General features: G+C 40.2%; 1 protein-coding gene and 1 long non-coding RNA gene across 3 annotated transcripts in view; one reads left to right on the top strand and one right to left on the bottom strand.

Annotated features, from left to right (window-relative positions):
- The window catches only part of CDH13 (cadherin 13), a 1,178,985-nt gene that overhangs the window by 316,343 nt on the left and 847,419 nt on the right, over positions 1 to 15,223 (top strand). The gene's annotated exons all lie outside the window — the stretch shown is intronic.
- LOC104656045 overlaps positions 13,830 to 15,223 on the bottom strand; it is a 36,469-nt gene continuing 35,075 nt past the window's right edge. The window contains exon 3 of the long non-coding RNA XR_747063.2: positions 13,830 to 15,046. This is a non-coding gene — a long non-coding RNA (uncharacterized LOC104656045). The remainder of the gene's footprint in view (positions 15,047 to 15,223) is intronic.

Below are 15,223 nucleotides of genomic sequence, written 5' to 3'. Positions count from 1 at the left end.
CTGGGTTCGTGGTCCTGGGTTGTGACCTCAGCACAATATCAGCACAACCAAAACAAGCTACAGGCTTGTGTTTAGGTTCTTGTCAACACCTCATGTATCATTAAACAGAGGGCAACTGCAGAGCTCTCCGTTCTGTTTTAAGAAAATAGAAATAGTAACTAGCATTAAACTAAACCCACAAACGCCTGTTCCCTGTTGATAGGGTGGTCACGCTACTGCTGCATTGTTTTGCTGTTTCTTTTTTTCTGGTGCAGCTATAGTACAAGCCATGACTCATGCTATGTGCTACCCTCACAGATACACATAAACATTCACAATCAGGTTTCCAAAGCTGTTTCCTTAGTTCCCTTTGTTGCTATTTTACTTTTCATTGGAGGTTGGGCGAGGCAGTCTTTAATTTAGGCTATTTTTTCTGTCTCTCTCTCCCTCTGTCTCTGTCTGTCTCTCACACACACATACACATGTATACGCGTGCGCGCGCGCACACACACACACACACAATCTCGCTGAATCACGAATTCCGTGAGAACAGAGTCAGCATTCATATATTTTCTCAGATATCTATACCTAACCTTAATGCCATACTTAGCACATAGCAGATACACAAAATTTGTGACTGACTGAATGAATAAACATGTATATTATTGCAAGTCAGTTGCAAACAGGTATATTGTTGCAAATAGAAGGTTACCTGTTGATCCTTCCTGTGTTATCTCTGAACTGCAGGAACTTCGTTTTTGCTATGAACCAAATGTAGGTAATCTTGAATCAAGCATCAATAACATCTGTTTGTCCACATATAACCTATTTTATAGCAAAGATTATATTCTGATGATTTGTAGATTTAATGTTGTTTATTCATCATGTCTATCACATTTATTTTTAAATGTTTCCAAACAGCTTATTAAAGTACAATTTCATGATAGTAAAAATCTTTTTAAAGACATAGAATATAAAAGGACAGTAATTGGATATAGTTATTCAAATGTAGCACTTAATTTACTTTGAGTTTTTACTTAACCATGTAAAAATGGAATTGTGTTAGCTTAAATAATTTTCATTGTTTAATTAAAAGAAGAAGAAAAAGAAAAAGCAGCTGCAACAGCAGTAGCAACAACACACCAATAAACAGAAAGATAATACTTTTTCCCCTTGGCATTTATTTCTGGTAAGAACGTATCTTAAGAGCCTTTACTGAAAAGGGCATTGAGTTACACAGGGAATAGCTTTTTCAACAGCTATTTTTCCAGAGGTGTAAAAACAGTCTTTGCCTGGTTACATTGTATATCTTACCTCAGTAAAGACATGAAAAGGAATCGTGATAAGGTGAATGCATTCCTACAGAGCGCTAAGCTTCCTGGCGATTTGACTTGATTCAGGAATAGAACTCAGTAAACTGAGCAGATTAAATGATCAATGTTTCTTTTAGATTAGCCCTCTCAAGTATCAATGGTCTCTGCCAGCCTTAGAGGAGATAATGAGGTAATTTCAATATTGAGCTTTTGACAGAGTGTCTGAAGTGTAAAAAGTCTGTGGTGTTAAAAAGATGTCTCAACTTCAGCATGGCATTGCCTGACATCAGCGTTGGGCCTTCTGAAAGGCCACCGGTGTCCAAAGTCTAAGACTCTGGTCCAGTGGGGACACATGAAATGACATGGGTTTATGTGTGTCTTAATCGCAGTCCTCGAGAAGAGACAAGGATGTGAGTGTGTATAGTTTATTTAAAAGGTGCAGGAAGCACCAGTACTGCACACAAGACAAGGAGAAAGAAAGGAGAGTCAAGGTAGGGTGCAGTATTAAGCTATGGTAGGCAACTAAAGTTTAATCCTGTAAGAAAACTCTGGAAATAATGTAGAAGACACAGTTCAGAGTTATCCCTCCTGAGGAAGGCTGGGAGTATTTATGTCAGTGCTCTTGGCTGAGGACTACTCCCAGAAAAAAGGGTGTTGATTTGGGAACACTTCCCACCAGAGGGGCATCACACCTGCCACATACACAGGCAGATTCATCTTCTGTGGTTCTGAGAAAAGCCCTCAGGCACAGAACTGCACATCCTGCAATGGGAGGTTGCCTGGAGCACAGTGAAGTGGGGTGCAGTCTAAGGAATTTATCAAGACACTGACAGCATCTCCTCTGGTGTGGAAAATAGCATTAGAAAGCAGTGGTCACAAGACTGGGTGCAGTGGCTCACGCCTGCAATCCCAGAAGTTTGAGAGAGGCTGAGGCAGGTGGATCACCTGAGCTCGGGAGTTCGAGACCAGCCTGGGCAACATGGTGAAACCCTGTTCTACTAAAAATACAAAAATTAGCCAGGTGTGCTGGCATGCACCTATAGTTCCAGCTACTCAGTAGGCTGAGATGGAAGGAATGCTTGAGCCTGGGAGGCGGAGGTTGCAGTGAGCTGAGATGGCACCATTGCACTCCAGCGTGGGTGACAGAGCAAGACCTTAGCTCAAAAAATAAATAAATAAATAAAAGGGAACGAGGAAGAGAGATGGAGAAAGGGAGGGAGGGAGGGAGGAAGGAAGGGAGGGAGGAAGGGAAGGAGGGAGGGAGGCCTGTTGACAGAACAATGAATAATTACGCACATACCTAAAGTGAATACTCAGGTGAGATCCCCAAGTACACTCTTTCAAGTATGGGTTTGATATTCCAACTAAAGCAAATGTAAAAACTGAATGTTAACAGTGGGTGTCTTCTATTAGTGTGGTTGTTTGCTGTCTTCTCCAGAATGGATGTTTTTAAGAAGTCCTGTCTCCTCACCAGCTCCCATTAGCTGCAAAGGTTACCCCTACATCCTTGAATCTCTGTATTTTTTAAACCTATTTCTCTAATGCTGCTTATAATATTGTCGATAATATTTATCACCCCTTGGCTTGTTCAAATATATTTCTTTTCCACTATAGGTATATTAGCATGTTTTCACGCTGCTGATAAAGACATACCCTAGACTGGGTAATTGATAAGGAAAAGGAGGTTTAATGGATAGCCCTCACAATCATGGTGGAAGGAAAAGAGGAGCAAAGTCATGTCTCACATGGCAGCAGACAAGAGAGAATGAGAACCAAATTAAAGGGGTTTCCCCTTATAAAACCGTCAGATCTCGTGAGACTTATTCACCACCATGAGAACAGTATGGGAAAACTGCCCCCATGATTCAATTATTTCCCACCAGGTCCCTCCCACAGCATGTGGGAATTATTAATTCAAGATGAGATTTGGGTTGGGGACACAGCCAAAGCATATCAATAGGTCAAATGCAAAGCCGAAATATGGAGAGGAAGACATCATTATAAATCCTGGTTCCGTCACTTGAATACATTACCTTGAGCAAATTATTCCCTTGTGGAATCTCAGTTTTTCCACCTGTAAAATGGAGACGGCAAAAATTAACAGTCACCTCAGGGAGTAATTACGACACCAGAATGAGCTAATGAACATCACTGTTTTGCTAGGTGGTAGGGTTGAGTACAAACCTTGGCAGTTTTGATTGTGGTTGTTGCTGTTGTCATTACTAATTACTCCCTAGATTCATCTGGGTCTTGCAGTCAGTTTGATGCCTTGTTCCATAGTTTCTTTTTTACTTCCAGATTTGGTTCAGGTAAAGTTGGCAAAGCAAGAAGAGCTGGATTCTTCTTACCTGCTTCACCTTAGCTGGTTCCTGCTTCATATATCTTTTAAGATGTTTATAGAAAACTAATCAGTGTCTACGTTTGTTTTCTAATTTTCTTTTGCTCACACATACCATGGCCACTTGATTAGCAATCAGTGCTATGTTGGCAGGCACATACAGGCCTTGTTCCTACTAATCAGAAATGTAGGAAGCAAATGCTCGTGTTTAAAGGGAACCCTTTTTTGAGCTCTTGTCCCATGACTCCTAATTGTTGTATTTCTCAAACTCAACCCAGCTGCAAGCTTTATTAGGGAAACATTTATTCAGATAAAAGCCTCAGTTATGAAAGAGGGGTAATTATTTTGCAAATGTGTTTGAATCACTGTATGCTATAGTGTAACTCATCCCCAAATAGAGAAGGTGCACATTTGGGCTGAAATGTTGCTTTGTAGATGAACAATACAATAAGCATATGACTGGGAACTTCTGGCAAATGATAGGAAAATGGTCAAATGAAAAAACACCAGTAAAATGAGAGACTGAAAAAAAAAGTGATCAGGAAGCTCTGAAAGCTGACGAGAGTGAACAAAATGCCTAAATTCCATTCATCCGCATTCATTTATTTATTCATTCATGATCCATTGAATATTTTGGGGCTCCTGTATATAGTTTGCTCTCAAAGAATTTAATGTTTTAGTTGGGAGAGATCAATGAAAATACGTTAAGTGCATGCCAACTGGGATCTCCCATTCCGTGAAATCTAGATAGAATTGGACCAAAACTCTGTTGCATGCCTTGAGAATGCTCAGTGATATCTGTGACATTTCTGGAATTTCACGGGGGTGGGTGCTCACTACCAAAGGTCCCCTCCTAGCTCTAAGATCAGCATCTGCTCGTTTTGTTGTTTTGTTTCATCATCTTTACATTGCACAATCCACGTGTAGGAAAATAGCCCTTCCCTTTTCTTTGAAAGCATTGTGTGGACAGCACACTTCATTGAAATTCTAGAAAGTTGTGTTTGGAGATTTTATCAACTCCCAGTGGAATATTAAACATGGCTATTCTTAAATGTCCTCCAGGCACCAGGCCTATTTTCTTTTGTTGCTTGTACCTAGCTCTCTATCTCTAACTACCTCCAAGTTTTCTTTTTCCATCCCTGTTCCCATCTCTCCTCTTGATTTTCTACCCGGTATGTGGGGGCTGTTACATGGTATGAGTATTCTATATTCTTGCTCCCTCATTGAGTTCCAATCTCAAGCACTTATATGCATACCCAGCAAGTTGTTTTCCAGAATGTAACAGTTCTCTTCCATTTAAAAGAAACTTCCCTCAGTGGTAATTCAAGGAGTTCTTCATATATCCTGAATATAAGTCTTTGTCAGATGCATGAATTACAAGTCTCTTCCCTTTGTGTCTTGTCTTTCACTTTCTTAATGGTATCATTTGATAGACAGATGTTGTTTATTTTAATGAAGGCTAATTATTTATTTTTCCTATTAGGGTTATTGCTTCTTGTGTCCTGTTTAAGAAATATTTACATACCCCAAGGTCATGGACATTCTCCACTAGGTTTTCTAAAAGCTTGATTTTCATAGGTTTCATGATTAATTTTCTTCTTAAACTAATTTCATGTATGGTGTGAGGTAGAGGTCAAGACGTATGATTTTTGCAGTTGCTGCAGCACAATTTATTGAAAAGATCACCCTTTCCATCACTGAATTGCAGCCATAAATCAAATAACCAATATGTGTGATCTATTTTGCACTCTCTTTCCCTGGTCTTTATATTTAACCTTGTGCCAGTATGAAGGTGGTAAATTTTAATCATTTTTGTTTTTATGTAGGCATTTAAAACTGTCCTGTTGTAAGTGCTCTGATAATAGAAATACAGACTATAACACACGCCAGAGGATTTAACCTAAAGGAAGAGGGTCAGAGTTGGCTTTCTGAGTGGATGTGTCATTTAGGTGGAGAAGTACTTCATGGGTCTGCATTCTAGGGCATGCCCTACTTGGCAATTTTCTCACTTTATGATGGGATGGGTCCTGTGATGTGGCTAATGTGAATCATGCTATATGTGCACTGGCCTGGAATAGATAATGACAATAAAACAAGGAAGATGCCCAAGAAGAAGTGAAATAATCTCATTGTAAAGATGTGAAATTGAAGTTTAAAGAGAACAGGTGATGTGCCCAAGGTCACAGAGTTGATGAGTTACAATGGTGGGATTGGAATTCAGGTTTCCCAATAGATCCAGCCTCTTCCCATGACACTGCATTGTCTCTAGGTACAAATGCTCAAAGTTGCTGAGCTATAACGCGGTGATGCTTGGATTCGTACTCAGTTCTGTTTAACTTCAGGGTCTGTGCTCTACCCAGTATCCTTGATTACCTCTTTGTAAAAGCTGAATTTATTTGTATGCCTAACTAAGAACGAGCTAATTGATTCCCATTTTAATATGACAACTCTGCCTTAGCACTATCAATATGTGTCCAAAAAATCTTACGGTGCATGACTAATTGCACTTTGGAATCATATACATTTAATTACATATTTGATTTGAGAGTTTAGCATTTACAATTATTGTCATCTCCCACTTACTGAGCTTCCGTTCTTCCATTCTAATTGTCTTTGTTGCAGACTTTTTTTCTCATGCATAGAAAAGAAAGGCACAATTTCTTTTTTCCATATTTATGTATTATATATTGCTTTAGCATCATGAGCCAGATGTGATAGTATTGACTAGATCAGTTCTCATAATGTACCCTTTGCAGGATAGACTGTGAAAGTATAATTTTGGCAAAATGACTAAAATCTCTGTGAATGATTTTTTCTTTTCGTATATAAACCTAAGCATCCAACAGTGAAAGTTTATATGACTCAAATGGAAAAAAGAATTCATGACAAAAGGTGTGATTATTGGCGTAAGACCCTGAAATTCCTTTCTGGGTGAAATAGGCCCTTTCTTCCTTCCATAAGAGGCTCTGACTGATGAGTTGGCTGTTATCAGGCAATGTATGTCTGATGCAATATCTGTGGATAAAACCACCAGCCCCTATCAAGTCGATCAAATATTTATTGAGCACTTATTATGTCCAAGACACTTTGGGGAACAAAGAAATATAACCTGGCCTTGCCCTTCAGGCTATTATCGATTGAGATAGAATTTGGACTGCTGCAATCAATTGCACAGATGTCTCTCAAGCTAGTGTCTTTGATGCTAGATGGAAACAAGACAAAATGCGCTTAATAATGAGTTAGTTTTCTTTGTCAAGTGATCGGCCTGCCACGTCATTAAGGTAACTTCACATTTTCTTGCATCTTTTGCAATTAGCACCTTCAGCTGACTCTGCAACCTGTTGAGAAAGAGGGCCCAGGCAATGTTGTCCTTGGCATCTTACTCAGGTCTTGCTTCCACTGCAGTGAATGCACTCAAATAGCCCTTTATCAACTGAGTCACCTTGAGAATAAGTATTTAATGTCTCTTGATCTCCAGCCTTAGGAAATAACCCAATTCATTACTCAGCCATTATGTAATTCATTACTGTCATTAGAGATCAGGAGAATCGTGTTACAAGAACTGAGAATACAAGGCAAACCTCACCTCTCTTTGTCCAGCATGATTAACAGACTGTGGACGGGCCCTAATTTGGAGTCCCATTTATGGGATTTGGTTTTATGACATCCTCCAGCTTCTGGTATGACTTGCAGAAGCATTGCTTAACCTGATGGAAAACGGATTACTAGTCAACGTATTTACCAATACTATGTGTCTGTAGTGGGCTTTGGTGGACTCCCTTATGGGATTGTTGATCTCTCAACTGAACAGAGCAGTTGGTCAGGAGAGTTATTAAGGGAGAATGCATTATTAAGGGATGGATCACACCTCAGCCAGAGTAGGTGGTTATTCCTACTACCTGCTTGGTTGTCAAATGCATCAATTGGCAATTTGTATTTCTTCAGCTTTCTCTCTGTGTTTATTCCGTCTATCTACCTATTTCTTACAGAAGAGTGACCAACAGTGTGTACCCAGGAGGTGATGGTCAAGAGTATAAAGTTTCAGAATTAAAAAATATTATAGTTGCAAAGTGGATATTTTTGGATAATACTGGAAAAGTGGAAATATTAGATCATGAAACCAGATATTATCCATGCTTCTGTGTTGACTAAACTAATTATCTTATTATGATGTTTCGGTTTTCCCATTTGCTTATTGCGTGTAATTTTGACACATCTGCCTCAATAAGAAGGGTACGAAATTAAGTCAATTTTACAAAGAGACATTTTAAAAGAACTCTTTGTTCTAGGAGGGAACTTATCACATTGAAATTTTCTTTGATATAAAATATCAAAAACCATAACTAGATATTTTATTCAAATATTAAGCTTGCAAGTTTGGGAGCAGGGGTGGGAATCCCAGTACAGTCACCTTATTTTGATGTTACTTTTGAGGTTTAGAGTTTATCTTCCATATTTCCAATGAGAATCAATTCCTCACGTAGAATTTTATGATAAACTGCTGAAAGTAGTATTTACAGTGGAAACCCTGACAAGAATGTGTCACCGGGAGTACTGAATTCACGATGGAACTAGTTGGGAGTGTGTGACATTTTAAGTGCCTCATCACTCTGAATTCACTTGGCATTTATTGTAATAGAAATGACCATATTGAATTCATTTGGCATTCATATGGACTTCACATGTATTTATGGAGATGTAACATGGTAATTTAACATTTACTCTACTAAGTATTCTTTAATGGACATTGAAAGATATTGTCATACAATGCTTAATAAAGCCAGTAACTCTAACGTTAATCTATCAAAGCAAAGAAAGGAAAAACCATTTTGATTCCCAAAGCACCTGAGTAAATTCTTTGGATAAGCCAAAATTATGTATTTACTCCCCCAAATCTGCTTTCTAAATGTTTAAGCCACAAGGTTGACTCTAGGACCAAGACAATAAAGCAGATGTTCAGTTTAGGATTCTTGATATTCTAAAATTGTCTGCAAATACATTAATCTCAGTCTAAAAATATTAGGGAAAGATTTTCTTGGAACATCAGCAGTAAATTTAACACATGGCATGCCTTCAATCGATTTCTCTTTTTCCCCCTTTTAGAGCTCAGTTTGCTCTCTTCAATGTAGTCCCAAAAAATACATTTCTGTTTCTTCCTTGAAGAAGAATTATTTTTAGAACAAACACATCATTATTTGGGAACAATCAAAAGATCAAAGGCATAAGAATCTTTGCTGGAAAGTGAAGGAAGACTTCTTCAACCAACCAAAAAGACAATCTTTTATTTTTATTCTAAGAACAGAGTTGTTCCAGGACACAGCCTAATGCAAACTCTGCTACTAGTCACTTTCAAAATGTTGTTTAGAATGCCTTGATTTTATATTTTCTTTTAGTTGCTTTCTTTACACCATTCAAAAGCAGAACCTTTATTACAAACACACCAAAAGGTACCATATAACTAGTCTTCCTGGTTTGAATGTAACCCATGTTCAAGTATGATTGTAGAGTATTAGTTATTTTGACATCAATTTACTGAACACATTTTAATGAGGACCAGAAGGAAGGACAACATTTACTTACTTTCATGATATGTATCCTATCCAGATCTTGTAGGTGATAGCACTTCCAGACTTACTATAGAAAATTCAGTTACTGTAAACATCTTTTAACTCTGCATTGTGAGAGAGTTTTCAAATCTTTGGCATTACCCTGCGTAAACCTCCTCACAACCCAAAGAGATATTTCAAGTGAGGGGATGAATTAGTTTCTTAGGACTGACATAAAAAAGTACCACAAACCGGGTGACTTAAAACAGAAAATACTTGTCTCACAGCTCTGGAAGCTAGAACTCTGAAATCAAAGTGCTGGCAAGGGCCACGCTACCTTCAGAGTGTCTAGATGGGGATTCGGCCTCATCTCTTTTAGGTTCTGGTAGCCCCAGGTGTTCCTTGGCTTGTAGCTAAATCACTGCAGTCTCTGCCTTGTTCCTCACATGGTGTTCTCCCCACGTCTCTGTCTTCACACGGCGTTTTCTTCTTATGTGGACCCCACTCATACTGGAATAGGTCCACTCTAACGGCTTCATCTTAACTTGATTACATGTGCACAGATTCTATTCCCAAATAAAGTCACTTTTGCAGACACTAGGGGTTAGGAGTTGGATGTTTCTTTTAGGGGACACAATTCAACTCCTAAATGGGGATCTCCTGATAGTTCTTAACAGGGTCAATATTTCAATGAATGCCTTTGTTTTTTATAATGATCTTTCCTATGATACAGGGTGAGACAAAAACCAACTTATTTGCCTTTAAGAGCTTGTTTGTTTTCTGCCGTTTGTGCTAGCAACAGTCAGAGAAATGAAACTTTTTTTTTTTTTTTTTTTTTTTTTTTTTTTTACAGCAAATTGTTTTTCTCAACCCATTCTATCTGAAAAAGAACGTTCTCTAGTTACTGCCTCTTTGGTCTAAAGGCATCTCCTTGGTTTCTGTGTTACAGCCTCTGTGTTAATTATAAGTTGCTTTGCTTTACAAATCCAAAATGAATTTTATAGTGGTTGATAAAAGCCAGGATCCTGAGTTCTGATAAAAGTCAGAAACCTGAGTTAGGTTTCTCTTGGTTGCAAGCAAAAGGAATTCACTATGATTAGTATCAAGGAGGTAAGGAAAGGGAAGAAAGAAGATTGTTGGGGTGTGTCTTAGTTCGCTAGGGCTCCTATAACAAAGTGCCACAAACTGGGTGGCTTAAACAAAAGGAATTTCCTGTCAATCTGTTCTGTAGGCTGGAAGTCTAAGGTCAAGGTGTAGGTAGGGCTGGTTTCTTCTGAGGGCTGTGAGGGGAATCTGTTCATGCCTCTCTTAGCTTTTGGAGGTTTGTTAGAAACCTTTGGCATTCCTTAGTTGGTAGCTGCATCATCCCAGTCTCTCCCTTCCCTTCACATGCCAGTCTCCCTTGTCTATGTCTACCTCTGAGTCAATATCTCCCATTATTTTTGTAAGGACATGGTATGGTTTGGCTGTGTCTCCACCCAAATCTCATCTTGAATTGTCGCTCCCATACTTCCCATGTGTTATGGGAGGGACTGGTGGGAGATAATTGAATCTTGGGAGTGGTTTCCCCCGTACTGTTCTTGTGGTAGTAAGTCTCATGAGATCTGATGGTTTTATAAGGGGTCTCCCTTTTTGCTTGGTTCTCATTCTTTTTCACTTGCTGCCAAATGGAAGACGTGCCTTTCACCTTCCACCATGATTCTGAGGCCTCTCCAGCCACATGGAACTGTGAGTCCATTAAACATCTTTTTCTTTATAAATTACCCAGTCTCAGATATGTCTTTATCAGCAGTGTGAAAATGGACTAATACAGGATACCAGTGATACTGGATTAAGGTCTACCCATGACCCTATTTTAACTTGATTACCTCTGTAAAGACCCTATCTCCAAATAAAGTCACTGAGAGTTAGAACTCCCACATATCTTTTTTGTTGGTGGTGGTAGGGGGTGGGCAGTGAAACCCACAGCAGTGAGAGAGTTGTATGCACATGGACACAAAGGAGCATCTGATCATAAAAAGAAGGAAATCAAACCTGTCTGGGCACTGCAATATGTGAATCTGGAACTCTCCAACTGATATACTTCAGCTTGGATGTTGCCCATCACCATATTTCTGTGTCCTGAATTTCACATCCTCAAGAATAATTTTATTGGTCCAGTTCAGCTCAGATACCTTCCCTTGGCTCACTCTTAAATCTCCAGGGAGTGACGGCATAGGTCAGAATGGTCATGTTTTGGGGGGTGTGCAAGTGTGTGTGCTTGTGTACATGTGTGAGGATTTTGTCCCCTATAAAAGTCAGTGGAATCATTGTGAGACTGTAAGCCGCCCAGAGGGTATCTCCTTCCCCCACATCCCTCACCCCATCCCAGTCTCTGGAGAGGAAAGGCTGCCTGTGCTCTCAAAGAAGAAGTGGCTTTTCATTGATTCAGAAACAAACATCAATTTTTTTTTTTTTTTCCGAGATGGAGTCTCGCTCTGTCACCCAGGCTGGAGTACAGTGGCACAATCTCAGTTCACTGCAAGCTCCGCCTCCCGGGTTCATGCCATTCTCCTGCCTCAGCCTCCTGAGTAGCTGGGACTACAGGCGCCTGCCACCACACCCAGCTAATTTTTTTGTATTTTTAGTAGACATGGGGTTTCACTGTGTTAGTCGAGATGGTCTCGATCTTTCCATCTCCTGATCTCGTGATCCACCTGCCTCAGCCTCCCAAAGTGCTGGGATTACAAGTGAGCCACCGTGCCTGGCCAACAAATATCAATTGATATCTGCTTCCTACAAGTTGTTCTATCCTGAGCTGGAGGTATAGATACAAGCAGTGGGTCCTGATGTTCAGCTATTTGCATGGGTAAGACTGAAGTAGGAAAGGACTTTTCATCTCCTCCCAAGCCCAGGACACAGCTCACCATAAGGGCGTTGGGTATGCTGGCAAGCATCATGTAAAATAACCACATTTAGGTTCTTATGCGAGATCACTGCATGAGCTCAGTCCATGGCAATGAGTCCTATTTTGTTGAGATGCCCAAGCAGAAGTTTCCTTACTGCCAGCATCCACAGGGCTGCCATGTGCTCCCCACAACTCTTCCAGGCTTGACTCAAGTGCAGGGAGGCCCAGGGAACTCCAAAGGGAGGGTCTATTCATCGTGGACCCAGGCTTGCTCTGACGTCCATAACTGTCTCCCCCTGGGGATTTTGATGAATATTCAAGGACATACATTCACGCACTGGCTCACGTATCGTACACCCATGGGAACCAGGAGGCTCAGTATGTCTTCCTAAGTGCTCCATTTCCTTCCCAGGAGCCACAGAGCTGCCACAAAGAGATGAGGCCCATAAACCACTGCATGTGTTTGTTGGTCATTTTTCTTTAGTGCGAGGTTTACAAGACTCCCTCCCAACAGGGTCATCATCTCAACACATGCCACTTGGCTGTACACTTCACTGGAACATTGTGTTGTGCTGGGGCTGAATTAAATGTACAATTACTGCACATTTTCTCGAAAGGAGTTTTGACAATGATAAATGCGTAGACATTTTTCCACACTCAGACAACCTGATTCCTTGCCCATCAAGTGGCTCAGGATTCACTTTGAAGAACTGGTCTCTTGTAAACAGGAGAACGTGGGTGCTGCCTGAGAAGCTCATGGGCCTGAGTTCAAATGCCACTTGTACCTATCATGTACCATCTGAGCGTGAGCAGCTTTCTTCCTCCTGCTGGCCCGAGTTTTCAATGAATGATCATTACACCTCTGATAAATCTCATTGGCTATGGTATTTCTACTATGCAAAGCTGAGACAACACTTGAAAAGTAATTACCACAGTCCCTGGTTAATACTGGCTTTCAGTGAGCGTTGGTCAGCGTTCAGGCAGGTAAGTTATCCTCTTGCCTAGAGCAGTGATGGCTCTAATATGAGTTCAGATCCCTACAATAGGAGAAACAGTGCTTGTTGCTATTCACAAAGCAGAGAGTAACCATAACTTTTCTTCAGATCCTTGAATATAGTAACAGTAGCTAATATCTGTTTACTTATTACATGCTAGGCAGTGTGGTCAATTTTCTGTGGATCAGATGATTCAATTCTCATACAAACCCTGTGAACTTTTTGGTATTTATTTTACATGTTAGGAATCCTGGTGGGCCAACTGTAACCCACTGGCCCCTCCAGATCCACTGTCCACCATTCTTTACTCTCTGGTGCCACAAGATGCTGATCTGTATGAAGCCTTAGGAAGGAAACCAGGAGACCTGACACCCTGTCTTGTTCTCCCTCCACCTCTGATTCCTCACTAGTGCTTCTAATTTACTGAAGCCAGCTGGAAACCAGAAGACAAGGCTGCCAGGTGCTCTGCCCAAGGACAGAGCAGGGTATAGAAGGGAGAGTAAATTCAGAGGGCTAAGCAAATGTACTCAGCACATCTGCTTGTGAACATACTGCCAGCAAGTGCCATTTGTTTTAAGCAATAGAGAATTAGATATCCCTTTTGCTGTGCTCTTCCAGACTGCTTATTTCTTTCTCCTTTTTCCTCATAGACTATGATCTCTTGATATTATAGCAGGAAACCTGGTGTGGGCTAGCATCTTAGTGTAATCCAGCCTCTCTTAGATTTGTGGATATTTCATTGTGAAAAGGTCAAGATAAAAAATACATTACTAAATATCCATTTATCCTTTATTTTTTTTGTCATATACAGAAAAGTTATTGCCAAATATGGCCATAAAGATTTTATTGCTCCAATTTTTATAGCAAAAGCAGACATACTTCTTAGTGAATTTTGGGTTATTAGATCAGCAATGGCCAACATGGAGTTTCTGGGTCTTAGGGGACCCTGATTGTGGCAATGAAGGTCTGCAAGCTATTTTAAATATTTCAGAAAATCTAATCTAATCTTACTTTTACAAGCGAGAAAGCTTCACAAACAAAAACATCAAGATGTTTTGCTTTTGACTGAAGTGATATTAGCTCTGCATGGTGAACTTAGTAATTTAATTCTGATCAGCAGCTCTGATTGGCAGTTACTTGTGCCTTTGATTAATAAAACATGGATGAGAAAATAAATTATTACTTAATCTGTGCAGTTTGCTAGATAAAGTCTTTGAAAACCTGGAGTCAATTGGATGGAAAATAATGAACTGGGTGCTCAGTGGTGAAATAATAAGCACAATACCAGCTTGGCATGTCTCACATATGTAGGAAAGCCAAGACAGGCTTCCAGATGGGCCGAGATCTGATAAATAATTCCAGTCAATTATTTGTTTTTAGTAATAACAATAATAATAATGATGATGATAATAGGTAACATTTATTAAGTGGCCAGACACAGTGCTGAAACGCTGTCCATGTAGTATTTTATTTCTTCCTTCCAATCGACCTAAGAGGAAGGCACACCGATTATCCCTTATTTCAGGTTGGTCTCCTTCAGAAGCAGACTCAGACATTTATGTGCTCAGGTAGTTTATTTGGGAGGTAATGCCAAGAAATACTGGTACGGAATGAAGAAAGTTAGCTGGGGAAAGCAAGGAAGGCAACACCAGGATGCATTGAAAGGCGGGTTTTCTCTGTGGGCACCTGGGATGCCACCTGGGATGCATATCCGGGGATAGGGTAGAACACACCTTTGAGTTGTAACACACAGTCAGCGAGGAAGCTGAGTATTGCTCCTCCGACTCCTGTTTGTAATTAGTTCAGAGCTGCTTTCAGGGAAGTCAGCTTCCCGGAACTTCCAGTTCACCCTGTGGAAAGGAAGGTGCCAAGTATGTTCCGGTGGCTACAGAAAGCCCTCAGGTACAGAGATACAGGGGCTTCCAGAAAGCCACTGGTGACGCACAAGGATTTGAATACACACCAACAGCACCTGCTGCACTTCTTTCCTACAAGAGGAAGCCAGGACCTCACGAGTTGTAATAACTGATCCAGAGTCACCAAGCGCTTGTGATGGTGTACTCTTCCAAAGAATTTTTTTGCTGCCTATGTCTGAGGGCTACCAATGTCCAATAATGTACCAAATGAGCCCTTGTTCTTAGAGTTTTTTTTTTTTTAACAACAGC

Source organism: Rhinopithecus roxellana, chromosome 20 (assembly GCF_007565055.1).
Source record: "Rhinopithecus roxellana isolate Shanxi Qingling chromosome 20, ASM756505v1, whole genome shotgun sequence".
NCBI classification, from domain to species: Eukaryota; Metazoa; Chordata; class Mammalia; order Primates; family Cercopithecidae; genus Rhinopithecus; species Rhinopithecus roxellana.
This window is presented reverse-complemented; position numbering and strand designations above follow the sequence as displayed.